We start from the raw sequence: 19,697 nt of genomic DNA on the forward strand, positions 1-19,697 counted from the left end.
GAAACAATCCCGGAAAAATGATTTGCTACAGACAGATAAATTTTGTACCGACTAAAAAATTCAATGAGAGGTAATTTCATTTAATTTGGAGAAACTTCGCATTTTTTACTAATAAAACTTGAATGCGCTGAACAAAACTTAATTTTTTCAACAGAGCGTAATTGTTTTAGAGATTTTTATCACTTTCATCAGATCCAAGTAAACTGTAGTTGCTTGTAGAAAACCATTTTCGGTGAACAGGACAAAAATTTTTATCCTCGTGCAACTTACGTAACGGAGGATATGTGCGACTGGTTGGACAGGTTTTTAATACAACGATTTTTCTCATCTGTTACAAGAATTTCATGAATTTTGTTATTTCGGCTGATTGGAAAAATTTGAATTAGTTGGATGGTCAGTTGATAATCACTTGCTTCGTAAAATAAATATTATTTCATTGAATCAGCTCGATAATTTGTTAAATTCAAAACGTTGGCCAAAAATCGATACTTTTTATTAATTTCATTGCTGTGTAGTCGTGCATTATATATTTATGCAATTATATTACTCGTGAGAGCACGAAGATTTCTTTAAATGTAACAAAGTATAAAATGCATACCGGAAATATAAACGAAAGCTTAGATATCGATCCGTCGTTTCAAATCTCTTCAAAGTAGTTGAGAATCTATAATAGATCTTTTGGCTTCACTGTACATTGGTTAATTTTTTTCACAGGTTTATTTCGTACATAACATTTTTTGTTTTCGATACTTTGACATCGTTCAATATTCAATTCTACAAATGGCAATATTGAAACAAGTAGTCAAATAAAGAAAACTGTTTTCTGATGATTTTGTAGAAAATGGACATTTGAATAAAAGGAGCCGTCGTAAAATGAAATCGAACGGTTTTATTCAGTATTTTCCAGCTGACGAATAAAATACTTTCATGAATACTCATAATATGACTATCTAATGATATTAATAAACACGATCGATTATTGGCTAAACAACGTCCTTAAACAAAATACTTCCAGCTAACAATGAGTCTGAGGTGGTTAAATAACATTTGAAAAATTGAATTATATCGCCCGTTTCGATTACAATTTTTTCGATTACTTCCCGTTTCTCTGTGCGGCATTTCCCGCAAAATGTTAAGCAATCTGAAAATGATTCCGAGTTTCAATCTCACGAGTAAAACTTCTCCTCGTTTCTTCTTATTTTATTTTTAGTCCACGGGCGTGGCAATCGAGTTGAGGAGAAACGAAAAGAATCTTCCCGCAGTATTATTTACAACGAATCCTACCGTCGTTAGGTTTTGTCGTTAAGATATTTCTCCGCGAGTATATCGTCGTATATGCGGGGGCTGGTTATATTTAAATTGTTGTTGCATCTAAGGGCGAAGCGAATACGCGGCTTCCTTCGCTCGAGGCATAGTATTCATCGAGGATGAGATTCAAAAACTTACCAGACTCGCCGGATAACGAGAAAAATATGCTTTCTCCCTTACGTGGATGCAATATGAAAAATTTCATTACTTGTGCAGATGATATCTTACGTCGTTGCGACGAGACGAGATGATCGCTGATTGGGTGAATTGATAATAATAATTATCGCGCCTATTCAGCTTGGTACGCGTGCGGTGAAAAAAGTTAATTTAAAAATGAGTCTAATTAATCAGACGAGGTGAAGTTTTTTCACTTCTTTCTCTCTTTGATCAAGCAGAAAATTAAAAACCTGAGATGGTAATGAGCTCAGTTTTCCTTTATGATGACCGATGTTTCATCTCTGTCTTACGATAATATCGCTAGAAAATTTCTACTACGTAATACCAAAAATTTCTACTGCTGGAAGCAGACTTCGTTACTATAAAAAAGTTCCAGCAGGCCTCGCTAATTACGGGAATTATGAGTCAGATGATAGTAGATTTCGAATTCGAACCTTGTGTGAGATGAATTGTGTTTACAAAATGAGTTACGGTGATACAGTGATGTATGTTTCAAGGTGATTATTTAGCATCTGCAGTTATTAGTATTCTTTTTTCATCGACTACTGAACAGTATAATCGATGAATACTGTGCACATCGATCCAGCAACGGATAATTGGTGAAGAGTTTAATTTGAAAATAATGAAACGTTATTTGAAAGAATTGAGCAATAAAGGAATGCGACTCCGGCTTCGATTACCAATGAAAATTTCAGGATTACAGGATCAATGCTCTCGACCTTATTAATCTTAATCATATCATATTTCTCCCCTCCGACTCGAACGCACCCTGAAGTTATACGTATGGCTAAAGTCGAAAATACCAGTATGCGTGTATAACTTCTTTCACCAAGAACCGCATAATTTTCCTCGTGAACAAATTGTGCTCTTGTCGGGTTTTATCAAATTCCCAGTCGACGTTTCCGACAGTTAAAATCGACAGCGCGTAATTCTGCGTAGAACTGCATAGGTACACACGTTGAGCCTATAAAATTGCAAAAGTACGGATGGGCGTAGTATAACATGCCGGGAACAGAAACTCCGGTCCAAAAGCTAGAATGCTTTCGCACCGGATACCCGAAGCTCCGCTTTAACCCTTCGCGGCCCACGATATATAGTCGGAGCCCAACTTTTCGCCCACGGTATATTTCACTGGAAAACGCGTACTCGTCCCTGACGGACTATTGACAGATTACTTTCACCCAGTCAACCACTTCCGGAAGATGAAGATATTACTTTACTTAAAAAAAATCAAGAAATGAAAAATTTTTTGAAAGACCGAAGTCAACTGCCTTGAATTTCTTCGTAAAGCAATCACGTCACTGCTAATTTTAACTGACGTTCGGTTTTTGAATCATTCTTTTAATACCTAAAAATACATTCTTCAATGAATTTGAACGATTCGACGATGAAGGTGTTCAACGTACATCGATGTGGTCGTAATTCAAGATTTGAGATTTGCTGATTACCTGGGATGTCAAGCAGTAGCATTTGACGGCCTTGATACTTTTTGGTCAGACTGTACGCCGAACGTTACTACATCTATAAGCTTCATTGCAATTCGTTTATTCTGCAGCAGCGATGGACGGGCTGTTCGGCATACCGTATTCATTAAAACCTGTAGGTATACGTGTACATATGTGTATAAAAATAGATAAATGTTATTTATGTTGTACACAGCTCAGCCTTCAATTACCGCTGAATTACGTGCTGTTTATTTTCACCACAATTCGTGCCAACCGTAAAATAGGATTTATATATCGTCAAGTAAGCGGTGCAATGAATGTCGACGACGCGGATTGCAGTGACGATGGGGAAAAAAATCAAACTCGATTGTCGACGTATTTCGCGCCTGCAGCAAGAAGTCAAGAGGTTTCCAAAACGGAAATCTTTTTGGCTTCTTTAAATTACAGCTCTCGTTGCAGCGCAACAACGAATCAGCTGCACGACACGTGCCGAATTGTTTATCGGAGAAGTCAGCGGACCAGATGGTTTGTTTGCGAACTCTTACAAGTGACGAGGCTTGATTGATACCCTCGTCTTGTCGTACGATGTTTTTCTTCTCGCCGGGTTGATTGCCCCGTGTGTGCAACGATGAACCTCCGTGTAAACGTGTGAGAAGAGCAAAGCTCTCAAAGGGCCGCAATTGACCGAGAGGAAGGATATTCCGCGCCTTTTGATACATCCGCAGTATGACGCGATGGAAAGTATTTTTCAGCTCCAATCGCCGCAGCCACTGGCGCATCGCTTTGAGACACGAGACATTGTAATTATTCGTACTTCACTTTGTTAGCTAATTGCCGGCAGTATCCGCGGAGGTTTTAATTTGTGGTTTTCGTACGAGGGACGGGGTTAGGTCTGGTGATTATGCGTGAGACCGTGTGTAATTAAAACTGTTTTTCCTACAGGTAGTATATACGTTTCGAGTAGGCCGCGTATATAGTTGCGGTTGATAATTAAACGAGTTTCCATATTTTTAGTGAGACTGAATTTTCGAACTCGCCCCGGTCAAATTACCTGAATTATTTTCTTTCCAACGATAAAACGAAAAAATTTCGCATAATTTAAGAAAATTATCGCGTCAAATTTTTCCGGCAATAAGTGCGTCCTTCGTAAAAACTTCCGACGACCTTCTTTATAACGTATTTCATCGGGTAGTTCATCGTTTTCAATTACGATTAGAGGATTGGGATTAAATTTTTCCACATGAACCAATAATATAGCAACAAATTTGACGGACAAACATAGGTATAGGTATAAGCCAACATCGACAACCGCGTGCAATTGACAAACGGATGAAAATCACAGGCAAATATCGTACTACCATGATTAACGGTGTACCCTGGTCGATTTTGACGTTGACCTATATATATCCAAATATCGAGGTCCACGTATCTCAAACGCAACAAAGCGGTTGACGGCCCCATTCTATACACAATTCTGAACAAAAACACTCCGAAGCATTTCCATTTGACGCAGAAATAAAGAAATGTCATGAAGTCTATGAATTTACTATTTCGATTTCGTAGAATCCGTGCCATTTCTCTATTTCTGCCTCAAGGAAAAATGTATTGGCGTATTTTTGCTCAGAATTGCATATACAATCGGACTGTCAAGTCCTTTTTCGTGTTTGAAATACGTGGACTTTGATATTTGGAGATATATAGGTCAACGTCGAAATTCACCAGGGCACCCTCTTGATAATTCCAACCACATTGAAACACCGTGAATAGCGTTGATTGTGTAAAGTGCGCCGAGAGCGCCTTTTCGTTCATCAATTTGTAGAGCTTGAATTCGGGTTTTGAGTTGAAGCGCGATTGCGACAAATAATGGGTTAAAAAACCGAAAGATTTCTGGGTACTTTATACGAGACTTCCGATTCCAGTTATTTTGACAACTTTAGAATTTCGCCAAGTTACGATTCAGATTCAAGATGATAAAAAAAATTACGCTCTTATACATGAGTGAATACATTTCTCGTAATTGAATGTTACGGATCTCTATAAATGGTATCTTATTATTACGGCTAGTCTTGACACGGTATTTAAGAAACTCCGATAAATTTTAGTCAGATACGTTGTGTACAACTTTATCGAAACTCTAATAATATTTTGATCACGTTATGTTCAGTTCAACCCGTGCCAACAATAACGATGATCTGCATGGTTAATAGTCGTTACCACAAATTTGTCGTAAACTTTTGATCCCAACTATAAACTCACCACGAATACCCGACATTAAATACACCCTTCCAATTTGTTACAACACTTTAGTCCGTGCTTCGGCGCCTAATCAATAGGCAACTTGAGCGTCACTGCGACGTGCAATTAAGGCGCTTGCTAAAACAAAGACCAACATCGATCCGGGCTCTGGATATCTGCAACTTTGCAATTTTCCTTCGTCTTCTTTCTTTTTCAATCCGCTTCGCGCATTTTCCAGTACTAAAAGTTACAAGCAGGAATGATTTTACTTTAATTCGATAAAATAAATAGATGTTTAAATGTTATTGTTTCTTTTTTTTATAAATAATTGGAACCGTGAGATACAGTCCATTGTGGCAAAAAGACTTTTCTTAAAATATGATCGAACTTGTGAAATGCGTTTCCGCAAAATTTCTTTCTCAAATCCAAGGTAAGTGTCTAAATTCAAAGTTTCTGAATTTTACAGAAACAAAAGTACCTATGCATGGAATAGACATGGAAAGACGGAGCGTGTAAATTTCCCGAACTATAACGGACGTTTGGCTTAAAGGTCGGGGGTGTTTAGCGGCTTTGCAGCCCTCGCGTCGGTCGTCAACTGATTGACGTAAAGGGTAAGCGAAATCCTACTTACTCCTCAACTCATTGTCATCCAATTAGTCGACAAGGGAAAGCCTGTACAACAGTTTCACAGATCTGCTGATATCGTTCGAACGACTCGACGCGACTCGTGCTTCGGAAGGATTTGTTCGAAACAGTCGGTGAATTTTGGCGGGGATGGAATAGAGGGATTAAGGTGGCTCATTCGCGGGGTTCACTCGACCGGTAATACCGTAATACCCTTAATTGAAAACCCTACAATAATACCTCGGAGTTGCGCGACACCCGGGCGACATTCTCAAGATGCCGTCTAGGAAATTATTCGGAAACAGAGCCGCGGTACTCGCAGGGCACGCGGACCCCGTCAGAATCCGGGGTGAAGGAGATACCCGGATACCGTAAGGCAAGGCGAGGGGTGGCGTTATGCTAACAGGGTGCTGTTGTCCCCTTGCCTGCAGTGGAAACACCCGTAGAATCGTAATTAGCCTCCCCTAACACCTTCATTCATCTTCCCGCTTCCAATTTGGCCCAAGGGTTGATTGCCTGTTTATTTTCGCTCGAAGCTGCGATGGGCTTACACGCGTTTCTTCTTTTCCAACGGCCAGATTTCGGGGCTTCACCCTCTCGCCTGTATCCTTCGGATGCAAACGAGCCTTCTTGCGGATGAATTTTGCCGAGTAAAGTGATAAAAAAAAGGGGGACCGCAAAGTGTGGTGTACCATCAACAATGACGTACGTCGAGTTTCAAAATCTATTGACAATGAAGACGCAGAAACGCGTTGCCGTAATTTCTTTGCCTGCGAAAGCTCCGCGACATGAAGAAATGCGAAATCAAATTTTTACTCACATTGCAATTCACATACCCAGCTGGTTGTTCTGGATATATCAGACAGGCATTTAATATTGCTGGTATTCAGAGCGATGGACCCCACGTTCTTGGTAATGTGGGTTATTGATATATTAAAATCGTTCGCATGAACGAAATACTCCGCCGGTATGTCGCACCATATCCATTTTAAATCCATCGCGTCGTCGATCTGCTTCAAATTCATACGGTTGCAAAACCGATCTTTAACAACTACAACGTACAATAAAAATAATTGCCGAAACCTTTGACAAGACGAAAATCGATAAAGTTACGTAACTTGTTAATTAAATTAATTTCATTAAACCACCAAATATAAAGAAGCCCTTCCATGTATATATATATATGTATAATATATACATATATTATGGTGTATTAAAAGAAAAATTTTTTTCTCATAAGAAGTTTCAAAAGTTTCATTTAAATATAAAAATACCCCTGTTGAAATTTGAGCTTCTAACGTTAACATCAAGAAGTTGTACATCGTACTTTTCTATTTTCCATAAGAATAACACGGGAAAAATGATTATTGCTCCTACTGATTTTTATAACTAGTTAACGATGCATCGTACGGGAAATTCACAGATATACTTCTGTAGGGAATTGAACGCTCTACAAAAAAGGTCGATTATCATTTTATGATAAAATCTACTTTTTCAAAAGTTATTTGAGTTTCTTAATTAATTGTTTGTATATATGCATATATACGTATACATATTAGATATAGGTTTAATACACAAACTGAAGGGAAGTTTGCATTCCTCAAAGGATGCCCAGAGGGCTGTTAAGATACTTGGCAGTCGATAGTTTCTCAAGTGACGTCTCGGTTATCAGGATATCCCCCGCTACTTTCGAGCAAAAATATACAGCTACCGCTAAGTAAAAGTTTATACCTCGGTACTTAGCGGCTGCCTTCAGGCTGATTAAAGTTTATGCAATCCCGAGATCGTCAACAGACCTTGAATCCGATGGCTCCGACGTTCTTCTCGCTTTTGCGGGAGTCTGTCTGTGTAAGTATTACATATAATTCAAACTTCGTCGATCCCCAGTGGGGGAACTTTGACGTGCCTACAATCTAATTGTCGTTAATTAGCTCCTTCCATCTGCTCCTTATAAATTACCCCGTGAAGAAAATGTACACGTTCTTGAAATGAACAAAGCTCCAGAGTTTGGCAATTTTGTTGTTACAAAACATGAGCAGCTTTCACAAGCCCGCCTTAGTTGCATAAATTTTAATAAATTGATTGGGACGTCGCAGGTGAATTAAAGAACAGGGCGTATTTCCATGCGTTAAAGAGAAATTTCATACTACCGGGGCTGAAAGCTTTCACGCTTGCCGGCAGCTTGGAACCGTGCTGCCGCATATGGACGTGTCATTTCTGTGCAGGATCGAAATCGATGCAGGCGGAATATGCGCAGGACACGAAGAGATATGTACGTCAAACCCTGCAGGAAACCTGAATCGCGCCTACAGAGCGGGGTTGTTTACACGTACGAAATGAATGAGGCGTTAATTATTTCCAGCTTGTTGGCAAAGCTAGTTGATTGATGCAACCACAGACACTGAATTAGAGTTTCCACAAGCCACCCGTTCCGCACCCGGTGAAGTTAACTGTGGAAATTGAAATTCGATGACGAGGGTGAAATATTAATGCTGCAAGCCAACAGCACTGCCTCGTTACCGTTCTTCATATAATGGAACTTCGGACCGAATTCATCACGTCGAAAGAAACGATAATCCGTTTGATTGGAAGAGATAAAAAAAAGAGAAAAGAAAACCAAATAAATTTAATCCCTCGGAAGGTGCGACAAACGACAAATATGAACATCTCGCCTTTAAGAAGACGGAATGAAATTTTGATACATGGATCTGGTACGCGGTGAGGAATTAATGCAGAATTCACTTGGTTTGGTCCGAACCCCTGCAACTCCGGTTTTATGCATACCGACGAAATGCATATGTATCACATCTGGTATAAGCTCGCAGCTTCTGGTGGGTAAAGTGCCAGCTATTCCGTCCTTTGCGTCTGTTTCGTAACGCGAGATACGGTTTGATCTGCTGACGGTCTGACGGTGAGATTTCATAACGCGGTTTCAGGTAGCTTCCGTTTATACGGAAATGCTTTGTAAGCCGGCAAGTTTTTCCTCGGTTTATTATTGGGACGAAGATCTTGAAACCTGTACGATTTCCGAGGCATGCACATGTATCGCGCACGGATTTTCGATTCCGTCCCTTCGATACGGTTTCCTCTGCTCGACGCGAATCGTCTTTTCCACAGAAATGTCTCGGGTTCGGAGCCTGAGCCCCTTTCACCGAAAGAAAACTTGCTCTAATTCTGGGACAAGATTAGCGGGGAGTTGGTAACCGGATTACTTTAGTTTAAACTCGGCTGCTCCATCTCTTATTCCCTTTCTCTCATACCCGGCTCCGCCACCTTCCACCTTCCGTCTAAAACCCGAGGGGCAACCACTCCGCGAATGTTTGCACAACCCGAACCCCTAATGAGTCCAGCGACCCAAGTTTCGCGGGTTCGCAAGCGCCCCTCGCGCCTCCGTCTTCGCAGCCTTCGATGTGACACTTCGACTTGTCGCGCTGGAGTCCCGCGGGAATTCCATCAAGGTTCGATGTCCCCCACATCCGGTGGCATCGACGGATTTTCCGACGTTCAATGAAATTCCGTCGGGACGGTTCTTCGGCGGTCTCAATTTTCCGAGACATGTATCGTCGAATCCTGATAATTATCAACGAACCGTTTCGATCCTTGAATGTTCGACTTTAATCAGGCGGTGCGCTTCGCCTTTATATTCGTGCAAAACCGAGTCTACACCGTATATATTTATACAGGCCCCCGATGATCCCTGAAATTTCATTACTTAAGCGCAGAGCCAATTTAAAGCGAAACGCCATTGCCTACCTGGCGAATTACTTGCTAAAACCGACTTCGTTACGGTATGAGCAAATATTCATCTACCGGGATGAACGGTTCAACATAACGCAATCGTCGAGTTTAACGTCTATATAATTTATAACATTCAACAACATGGGGAACTCGGTAATTGCTCGTATCAAGACGGCATTGAATCTCGTACACAATGTCGTCTGGCATCGATTCTCAATAGTTGGGTTTGACAAGCAGCCTCTCATATACGGGATGAAAAATGGCGGTATATTCGTCTGGAAAAATCTGATCGTTACAGGATAGCTACAGCTAGCATCGCTGTGATTATTCTCTTTAATATCGCAATCACGCTGCACCTACGCGTCTCGAATATTATTAACAGAGTTTCCGAGTGGTCTCGGTAGAGATTTTCAGCAGTAAAACCGTATTCATTTATCTAATCATTGTGGTTATTTCTCTTGTGGTAACCATGCGGTGGCTGGATCTCGCCAGAGGTATCGCGTTTGCTACTAATTAGATTGGCTCAATTAGTGAATTTCATTATACAGAAGAAACGAAAATATACAAGCAAAAAGGGTCGAAGTTGGGTTAAAGTAAAATATCAAATTCAAGTGGTAGAGAAGACCGCAAATTTTCATCTCAATATCGTGCAGGTTTCTTCTATCCAGAAAAATTACATGCGTTATTAAACGTAAGAATATGGTCCGTGGGTCACGTGGTCGCAAAGAAATTAAGGGTATAGCTGCAATAAGATAATCCCACGGCTAACACTTTTTTATTCATTCTGCAATGCTTTGTTCCAATTATCAGTTACCAATGTAGAGTGCTTAATCTTTGAAGGTGTCAACAACGTACGAGATCAAATTAATCAAACAGTGGAATCTTTATTTCGCGTAGTATTATACTGTACTATTATTATGACATGGAATGTATCATTTTCTTGGGTAAATTAGAGCAACTTACTTATTTTTCAAATAAATTTCAACATGTATTCCAAATATTAAACAACCTGTTCATTTGCGTACACAGGCAAAATAAACCAATTTATAAGGTATTTGTAAGAAAAACAGTGCAGACTTGATAATAACAAAATCCGTACGCACGTTGAAATCTCTTGACTCTCGATACATCCAGATGCTGCACTGTACACTCTGTATTATATATTTTCCACACCTAGCAGTACCGCGCTGAAAGCCGGATTATATTTATAATAACAATGTTCCGTTGCGGGGAAACCGATCCTGTTAAGCGTCTCCTGCAAGCCGAATTTACACGTGCTTTAATAGATCAACTCCTGCAAGGCGGAAGTGTCACGAAGTGACTCGAATGAAAGAGGCTTCGGAAGTAGGATGAAGCAAAGTTTAAAAAAACCTGCAACGACAGTGTATCACAATCTACGTGTATGAGAGACTGAAATTTTGAATTTGCGGAATGAGAATACTTGCTTCTGCGCTGTTAAACTTGTCGGACGCGTAATTTCCGCGTGTCTCCTGCAGATCGCAAACGTATGCAGTATTATAAAAGCTCGGGTAACAAACACCTTGACGTGACCTCTCCTAATTCGACCATCCCTACCTAACCTAGTGGACCATGGCATACGCACACCAGACACGGTTGTTCACGGAAAAACACCACGGAAATTAGGTTTCCTTTGTAAGCACTCTCTCGGATTATTTCGCCGGATACTATACGAGTACCCTATACTCGTATTGTACGTGTCTGCATCGAAGCTGCAAGGAGGCAAAGCACCGCTTAACCAGAGCACGATGGCCGCCGTGTGAGGTGTCGTAATTATCTGATTCCACATTTTCATCCGCCATCTTTTACCTCGCCAGTATAACCATTCACCGTCTCATTCTGGAACGTCTTTCGAGCAGCAAATTCGAGCTTGCAGATACAGCGACTGTACGACAACCTCGCGGCTGCTTTCGTTCCATCTGTTAAGCTGCAGAAACGGGAATTGCGCATCTCGGAACACGGCGAAAGCGGCTTGTCCAATTAAAATACGAGGAAATCACGGACAGTGCAGAACACCGAGTAATAAACGAGGATCTCGAGGACTGGGGGCCTGATGTTACTATTATACGCATCGCACAAGCGGCTTGCCTCGACTGCTTTGCGAGTGACGTACTTTTCTGATGTCGCGGTAAGACATTGAGGGTGTAAATCAGAGAACAGTCAACTTTTCGTCATTAACAACGAATCGCGATGCGGATTTCACTGTCTATATAGTCAGACTTCTTCCTTGCCGTGAAATCCTGCTTAGTTTCATATCCGTATACATACTAATTAGTCAAAGACTTTGAAAGGACGGGCTTTCATCTGCATCAATGGTACACAATGCCCGTGAACCTGCTCGGCAGCTCGTTGCGATATCTGCAATCTTCCCTGCAGGTTTCTCAACCCCGTGTACCGTCAACTATGAAATTAATAATTCTATAGAATGTAGACTAAATTCCTTGTCAAATTGCTGACGGGTATCGCGTTGGGAAAATGCAGAGAAGAGAAGCCCCCGAGCTTTAAGCAACTCCGACCGTGAATCTACCACCTCGGAGAATGAGCAATGGACTCAAAATGGACAGTGAGAACCTGATCTCCGCAGATTTAAACACATTGTGCTAAGCATTGTGTGATCGGGGTTGAAAATAAGTGTCTATTTCGACATGAAAACTCTCACCCTGCGGCGAAGAATTATTTTTAGAAACGAAAAATATTGTGAAAAAGGATAACCATGTATCTGTAGATTGTAAAAACGATCGCAATTTTCGCGTCACATTTCACCCGGTGATCATTCGACTGACGCACGACTCGCAGAGGGAAGTTGTTTCACCGGTTTTATTATTATTATTCTTATTACTTCGTAATGAAATTTCCACCCATTTATTTCACCAGCAAAACTTTCGGCCATTGTTTCCATTCAACCTGTGCCATTTTAAACTGGCTTTTGGTGTGATTGGTCCTTCTGATATATTCATACACACTTCCTGTTTTCAACTGGTTTTGAATCATGCAGCTAATTGTTTCATTTAATCAGCTCTTTCAATAACGAACAAGGTCCAGTCATTTTCCTCGATTAGGTATGCATATGGGAACAACATTGTTCCAAGCTTGGGAACATACTCCGACGAATGATCCCCCAGACTAGTGGTTTCATCTCCCCACGTCCGGTGAACCGCGCTCCCGACCGACTTTCCGATACCGAATCAATCACGTTTTTCAGCTCGTTGATTTCCCGCATTTTTTGTTTAGTTGCATGCCTGATCAGAGCCGGGAATTTCTTTCCAGCTGTGTATAACGGAAGCTGCCGCCAACCACCGTTATTCGATCATCTTGTCGTTCAAGCACCGATGAAAACCGGGACGAACCGCGAGTTCGTTCATATTCCTTTTCTCCACGTCTCTCCTTCTGATCGAGTTTAAGGCTAATCTCACCTCACAGTTTCATCCCTCGAAATCTTCTTTTGTTCCGAATTTTCCATCGGCTATATTTGCCCCGAGGCCCTGAAGCGGCTGCCTCAATTCCACCAGACTCTTCGCTCGATTGACTTCTCACCGCGTCCAACCCTTTGTCTACTTATAGCGGCCCTTTCTGGTGTACCTTGTCATTCCTGTATTCCTAATTTCTTGGATCCCACAGCCGAGCGAGCGCGACAAGGTTCGCGATAAGTTCTTTGAGAAGCCCTCATGTATGAAATTGATTGAAAAGCTTGAAAGAGGCGCGGCCCTACTCGCCTCCTTCGCCCCGTTCTCTAGGACGTATGCGTGACAGGGTGATGGCCGGAAAATCCATTGCAGTCTGAGTGAAAAGAAGAAAAGTTCAGGCGTTGTCGCATCTTCGTCATTCCGACCCGCCGGGGCACGGGGCGAACGTAAGAATGCAATATGAGAGGGAAACTGCAATATACGACTAGATACCTCCGTTAAAAGCACATGGTCGGACTAGACGGCGTGGTATCAACATCGCTGGCCCAAGGGGTCGAACTTTAAGGTACAATGCTGATCCAGCTGTGCTGAAAATAATACATGGAAGATGTGTACACTTGTACAGTTGTCCGAGGATCAGTTATCTTACTCGAAAATTATACACGAGCAAGAAGAAACACTTCGAAACCACGAGAGACTTTGGTTTCCCGATAGGTCAGATCGACAACAACGCCGCGAACTTTTCTAGAAGAGTCACGGAAGGCTAGCGAAAAAAAGAGTAAATTCCTGCAAATTCGACAGCAGAGTTCTGTCGTGGGGCAGCCATGTGCACCGCATGCTCGGCATTTTTACCTGACCATCCTGACCGGATGGCGTAGCCAGGAGAGCAGGACCCAAAGGGACACTTTTAATCATGGATAGCTTGGTCCACTCTGTGTAATTATGAAACAACAGCTGCCGGCGAGTCACGGGTCCGACGTCAACCTCACCAACTCTCTCTCTTCGTCCGCGTTTCCACGTTTCGCGGACCTGTTGGATCGATCTTAAATATTCAACGGCCAGCGGACGCGGCGGACGATGAGACATGCGAGTACATGATTCGCCATCCCTGTGCACGCAGCGTATATATAATATAACGCTTGTACATGTCTGCAGTGCTCGTGTAATCTGGCTATCCGCAGCTTTGCCTTTTTACTTCCGAGCCACTAATTTATCCTCTCAAGCCCCGGAGGTGCCTCTTACATAAATCCTCCCGGCCGGCTGACCACCTCGGCTCCTCCGAGCTGAAACAGCTCAATGGTCCTGCAGACATCGAACTCAACCTCTTGCTCCCACCCGTCTTATAAGTTGGCTTAAATTGCTCGCGCGAAAGTCACCCGGTGTTCCTAGAGTTATTTAGTGCCTGTATTCATCCACCGACGACTTTTAAACGAGCTGAAATCTACGGAAGAATTATTACGGGCGAGAACTCGGCGTCCACCTGATTACTTGCCCTGCAAGGTCCATTGATCTCAAAAGGAAAGAAAATCTGTCCGATTCCTTGGCTGCGGATACACCGCGTCTTTTTTGTTGCACTAGGAATGTATTTCCTTCACGAATGACGGGCTAGGATTCGGTATGTGAAAAAAAAAAAAAAAAAAGTATGTAAGCAGAATTATCTAAAGCGAATGGCGCGTCGGTGGCAACGGCCTTTTGCGCGTAGGCACAGCCCTTGCAAACAATTCTGTTATTCTTGTGTTAGCTATACAAATGCCAGGAATGTTATTGCTGTACTATTTTTACATCGTAACTCACCTCTACTTGTACGGTGACTTCTTGTCTCGGTATTAACTGTCCAAATGTTTCCATTTCATTCTCCCCCGCGATGCCCTATCTTATCGCGTCGCTCGCAGAGAACCTACATAAACTTCTCTCGAGGATGTGGGTATAATATTATTATACGTCGTTATTGTGTGTCTATATACATGTATATGTATAGATATATTAGATATATATGTATATATTAAAAGCTAGATGTATAAGAAGATGGATGGGTAGTAAAAAATTGGTATTAAGCTTTCGCTTTACTCGCTTTACCTTATCCATCAGATAATGGATATAAGGTATGCGTTACAAATATACCAGAGTGAAATAAAAGTGTGCAAATTTAATTCAACGTTCTCCGAAGCAGAGATATCGTCTATTATTGAATGACGCGAACACGATATTCGTTGCAGGGTTTCTATCTTATCTTCGGCTGAACTGCAAACTCACTGCAATGGGGGAAAGTGCCTATATATTGCGGTGTGACGGATTTGAGATTGACTGCAGGATACGGTCCGTAAGCGCATCGATCTTACCTGCATAAGTTACAACCCTGTACAACAATATCACATCGCAGACTACAGCTGTTAGAGCTACGTATGGCGAGTATCATCCGAAGCCAATCGCATATTCATCGCAGCGTATATATTGGCGATATTTATTGATACGCGCGTGATGCCAACGCCTCGCACGAGCTTGAAGAGATTTTGATAGGGGAAGAGCGCCTAACTCGGGAAAAGCATATCAGAGGGAACTTTTGGGACCTTTTTGCTTCCGCGAAATAAGGAATGACGTCATAAACGTTGGAAACGCGTCGAGAATCTCACTAACATCGAAGGGAAAATCGGAAAACGCGTTGTATGGAATTATATTACAATTAGTGTGCAAAACATCTGTCTCAACTATGAATCAAAAAAGTTCATAGCTGATTTATTTTTTTATTTTTTTCTATTAAATACACTGTAAAGCTAATCTTATTACACCAAATTGTTGGCATCTTTTTTTCTATTGCGATTACACAAGATTGACAAAAAAAAAAATGGAGCATCAAACATAATCGAGGTATTGGTGAAAATATTCCGTTGGATACGACACGTAGCGCGATAGAATTATGACAAGATCGATCGTCGAGCAAAGCGGCGTTATAAGTCTTGTTCGCGGTGTGCGTGTGCTTAAACTAGTCGTGCAAATGATACACGTTCTAAACGTATCTGCACGAGCGTGTATCGGATTATGATATTACCCTTAATGTCTATTCACACGCAACGATGCGAACGGCGGTGAAGGAGGGACGTCGTGCGGGGTTTGCGTAAATGACAATCGTACATTCGTGGTTTTGCCAGATTACGTTATAATTCCGACGGATCGGGCGTTCGCGCTTTCGCCTACTCCTGCAGTTACATGCATCGTTCTATTTGTTCGGGAATCAGATATACATGTACGCCCAGCAGGGTTGTCGCAAGCATCCTAGAACCTAGGAGTAAAAAGTGGGACATGATATTCGTAAAATTGTTCACTTCCGCAAATTTCTAAGATCTATACGAAATCACTTATCGCGAGTATAAGTCGCGGGCCGATCGTACAAGCAGCGCGTATACATATAATGTCGTACGTCAAAATTCGATATTGTCAATCTTGTACGAGAAAAAGAAGGAGAGAACGGGGAAAAAATTATCCCTGACCCAAATTCTTGACGGTTGGCCGTTCGCCCCGAAGCTCGGCTGACATGGGGTGGGCAGCAGCTGATACCGTAATGATAGATGAGGGTCTGCCAGGGACACCGATTATCAATCGACAAGCGGTGTCTGGGGCGGGAAGGGGGGACGAGGGAAAAAATCACCATCTATAAACGACGTTTGCAAAGAAATAGTGGTTACCGTTAGTGTACACACAACGGCAAACCGGAAAAAATGAATTTTCACGATAAGACTTGAAACGGATATCCGCATATATACGTGAAAAAAGTATTGCCATTTTTTTTATACAACTCAAAAAATTGGCCCTGACTTGTCCATTTGTCACCCCTTTAGTAAAAAATAATTTTGAAAATGCTCGAGCTTTATTTGGCGGCATAAAATGCGCAATTTTCCAACGAAAGTACAACTGCACGGTTAAATATTCATGAAAACGGTGAAACCGATGAAATGTGTAAGTATTTTTGGTTTTTTAGGATTGATAACGCGAGTCATTGACCCTACCCGTTCATCAATTCTCCCACCCTCTGTGTCGATAAACCGTCCAAGTGGAGACTTATACAGTGCATGCTGCAAACATGACCGTATCGCTGATAATAAAGCCGTTTTACAAATTTCGAAAAATCTATTCTATCGAATCGATAAATATGCCTTGATAATTAGTTGAGTTGTTTGATTGGTTGCAGTTTGGTTCGTGTCTGTACTTCGATAGTATAGGAATTAACAAGCGAATCACCCGCCTCCATTTCTTTCCTCATTAAGATTCACGCGAATATACTGCAAGTCTGGGATTTGGTTGCGTTTTAAGGACTCTCAGACCCATTGCTAGTAGTATAAGGACGCTGTCCGAATGGCTGCTGTTACTTTTCCTAATTTGCATTACAGTCGCTTTATTTCCTTTAGCCCGAAGAAGTGCCAATTTTGCGACGCTTTAGTCCTGTTTCTGTGCTTTTCCCGGGTCACCCCGCGTGTTTTGTTGGGGCTTTGTTTGCTTTTAGTGGCCGTTGTAAACGCGACTAGCAATTAAATCTCGATCCTGAAATTCTTTCTAATCAAAAACCAACTCCCGTTGGGGTCGTCCGTGCTTACCGAGAAATCTCAAACCCGGTGAAAAGAAAGAATAAAGCCATCGAATACCGCGTTCCTAATCAACTGTCTCTTCTCATCTTCCGGCAATCCATCCGAGTTATACCTCCTACTCATTGTCAGTTAAAAAAATTAAAAGCCAGGCTGTCATCGGTTCTGTAAAACCGAAGGAAACTTGCCGTCGCCGCGTCGGCACGATTTTCAATTTCAATTCCGTGTGACAGTTTAAAACAAGTTTTCGCCACACCTACTCACGCAAAAAAATTCGCAGCAAACGTATTGATGGCCCGGCTTAAGACGAGAGCCCGAAACTTATTGTTCATTGTTGCCAAAGGTTGAAATTTCAAATATTTTTAACAGTGACGTATGAGAGTATTGAGCAATTGCGGTTTCTAGCCGACATTGATTACGGGGGTGAAGAGGATGAGGATAAATGTGACGAGTATGGACGTTTGTGAAGAAAACTCGTCGATTTCGTTTATCTACCGGATCTAAAATCCGGCTTTGAAATCCTCCGGAAATCGAAGAAGGTTTGCTAGACATACTCGAGCATAAGGAATCGCTCTAGGTTGCGCGCCGTTCAGTGGTTTAGCATAGATATGGAGCGAGACAGATCCGAGTTGATCCGGGATTCCGGTACCGAAACAACTAACCTTATATCATCTACTACGTAGGTATAACAAGACAAGCTTCGCGTATATAACCAGCATTGATGCTGCAAGCACAGTCTCGCCTCGCGAAAAGGATTTGATCGTTGCACTCCAGCGTTGAATTTTGTCTCGTTGAAATACCTTCGTAATATTCCGCGCAAAGCTCGTACAATCAACTAGACAAAAAGTGACGAATACAAGCTTTAACCTCGTACAGGTTTAATTCACTAAAACTCATATTTATACTCTCTTCAACTGTGTTATAAGAAGAAGATGTTACCAACGCGAAAATCCGGCTGCAGTGCCCTCGGGATAACGAAGCCGTTTGCGTTTATCCCGCGTCCCCTTCTCTCCACGCCCCCTTCTTTCTCCTCATCGCAGTTATCTAGTTATCCAGGCAAAGCTTTGCATAACGATTATGAGGGACCTCTCTTTCCGCTAGAACTCTCTCAAGACCATGCAGCCGCAGCAAGATTGCGTCTCCCGGTCACCGAAGAATCACGCTAGGAAAGACCGTCCCTTTATCTCCCGACCGATAAAGTCCAGGCTGTGCAGCCGGACGGCTAATTTGCCGAAAACGATAGGAATCCAGAGATATTTTTTCTCTGGCTGGGTATAATAAATTCTTCCAGATTGTATTTCCTCGCGTTTCTCGCTCGCGGCTCGAGCCACGCGCCGCGCTATTCTTCTTCTCGCAAAGTCGCGTACACGGCGAAAGCTCGCGAATTATACGAGGGAACTTAAATGAGCAAAGTATGAGTTATAGGCTGGCAAAGTACAGAAGTGGAACACCCTTTTGACTCGTCCTCGGCAGGCAGTCGAACGCTTCTTGCTCCGTTAGTTTACTCCGGTACTTTGGAAGACGATATTTCAGGGCTGGCTCGATGGAATGAGACTTTCCTGGACACGATCCTATCCGGCTATTGATCTCCCGGGCAACTCTGGAGGCACGTAAAGTAAATTAACCGCCGTTGAGGAGACGGATATGGACCCGACAGCAGGATGGAAACAGAATTAAACAAAAATCATACATATTACCTTATTTACCTCGTATTTGAACAGATCTGTGGCTGTCGATAAATTGATTAAATAGACCGCAGAGATATTCGGAACCTCGTATAATTAGACATTTTTCATCCCGAATGAGGCTCGGGGATGCGGTCGAACACACGTCGGTATTTCGTGGAGTGGTTATGGACGGTTGCATCAGCGCTTTGAACTATTAACACTTCGTGCAATATTCATGCATTATCAAACGTAATTATATCGTGAGTACTTAGGTGAGTAATACAGGCGTTTGTTGTTCACACTGAATGTTAACGGTTGAGCTCGAGTCTATAGAATCGCGACTGCAAATTGAAATACTTGAGGGGTACATACCTTCGCGCTTCTATACAATCCGCGTCGCGTCAAATTCTGACAGGTACGAATGCTAGAGCTGGAGAATGCGGTTGGGGAATGCGAATTTTGGTGACGTGGAATTATCAAGCTGCGAATTCGTACAACTAACGTTAA

The sequence above is a fragment of the Neodiprion fabricii genome, chromosome 4, assembly GCF_021155785.1.
Source record: "Neodiprion fabricii isolate iyNeoFabr1 chromosome 4, iyNeoFabr1.1, whole genome shotgun sequence".
Classification (NCBI taxonomy): Eukaryota; Metazoa; Arthropoda; class Insecta; order Hymenoptera; family Diprionidae; genus Neodiprion; species Neodiprion fabricii.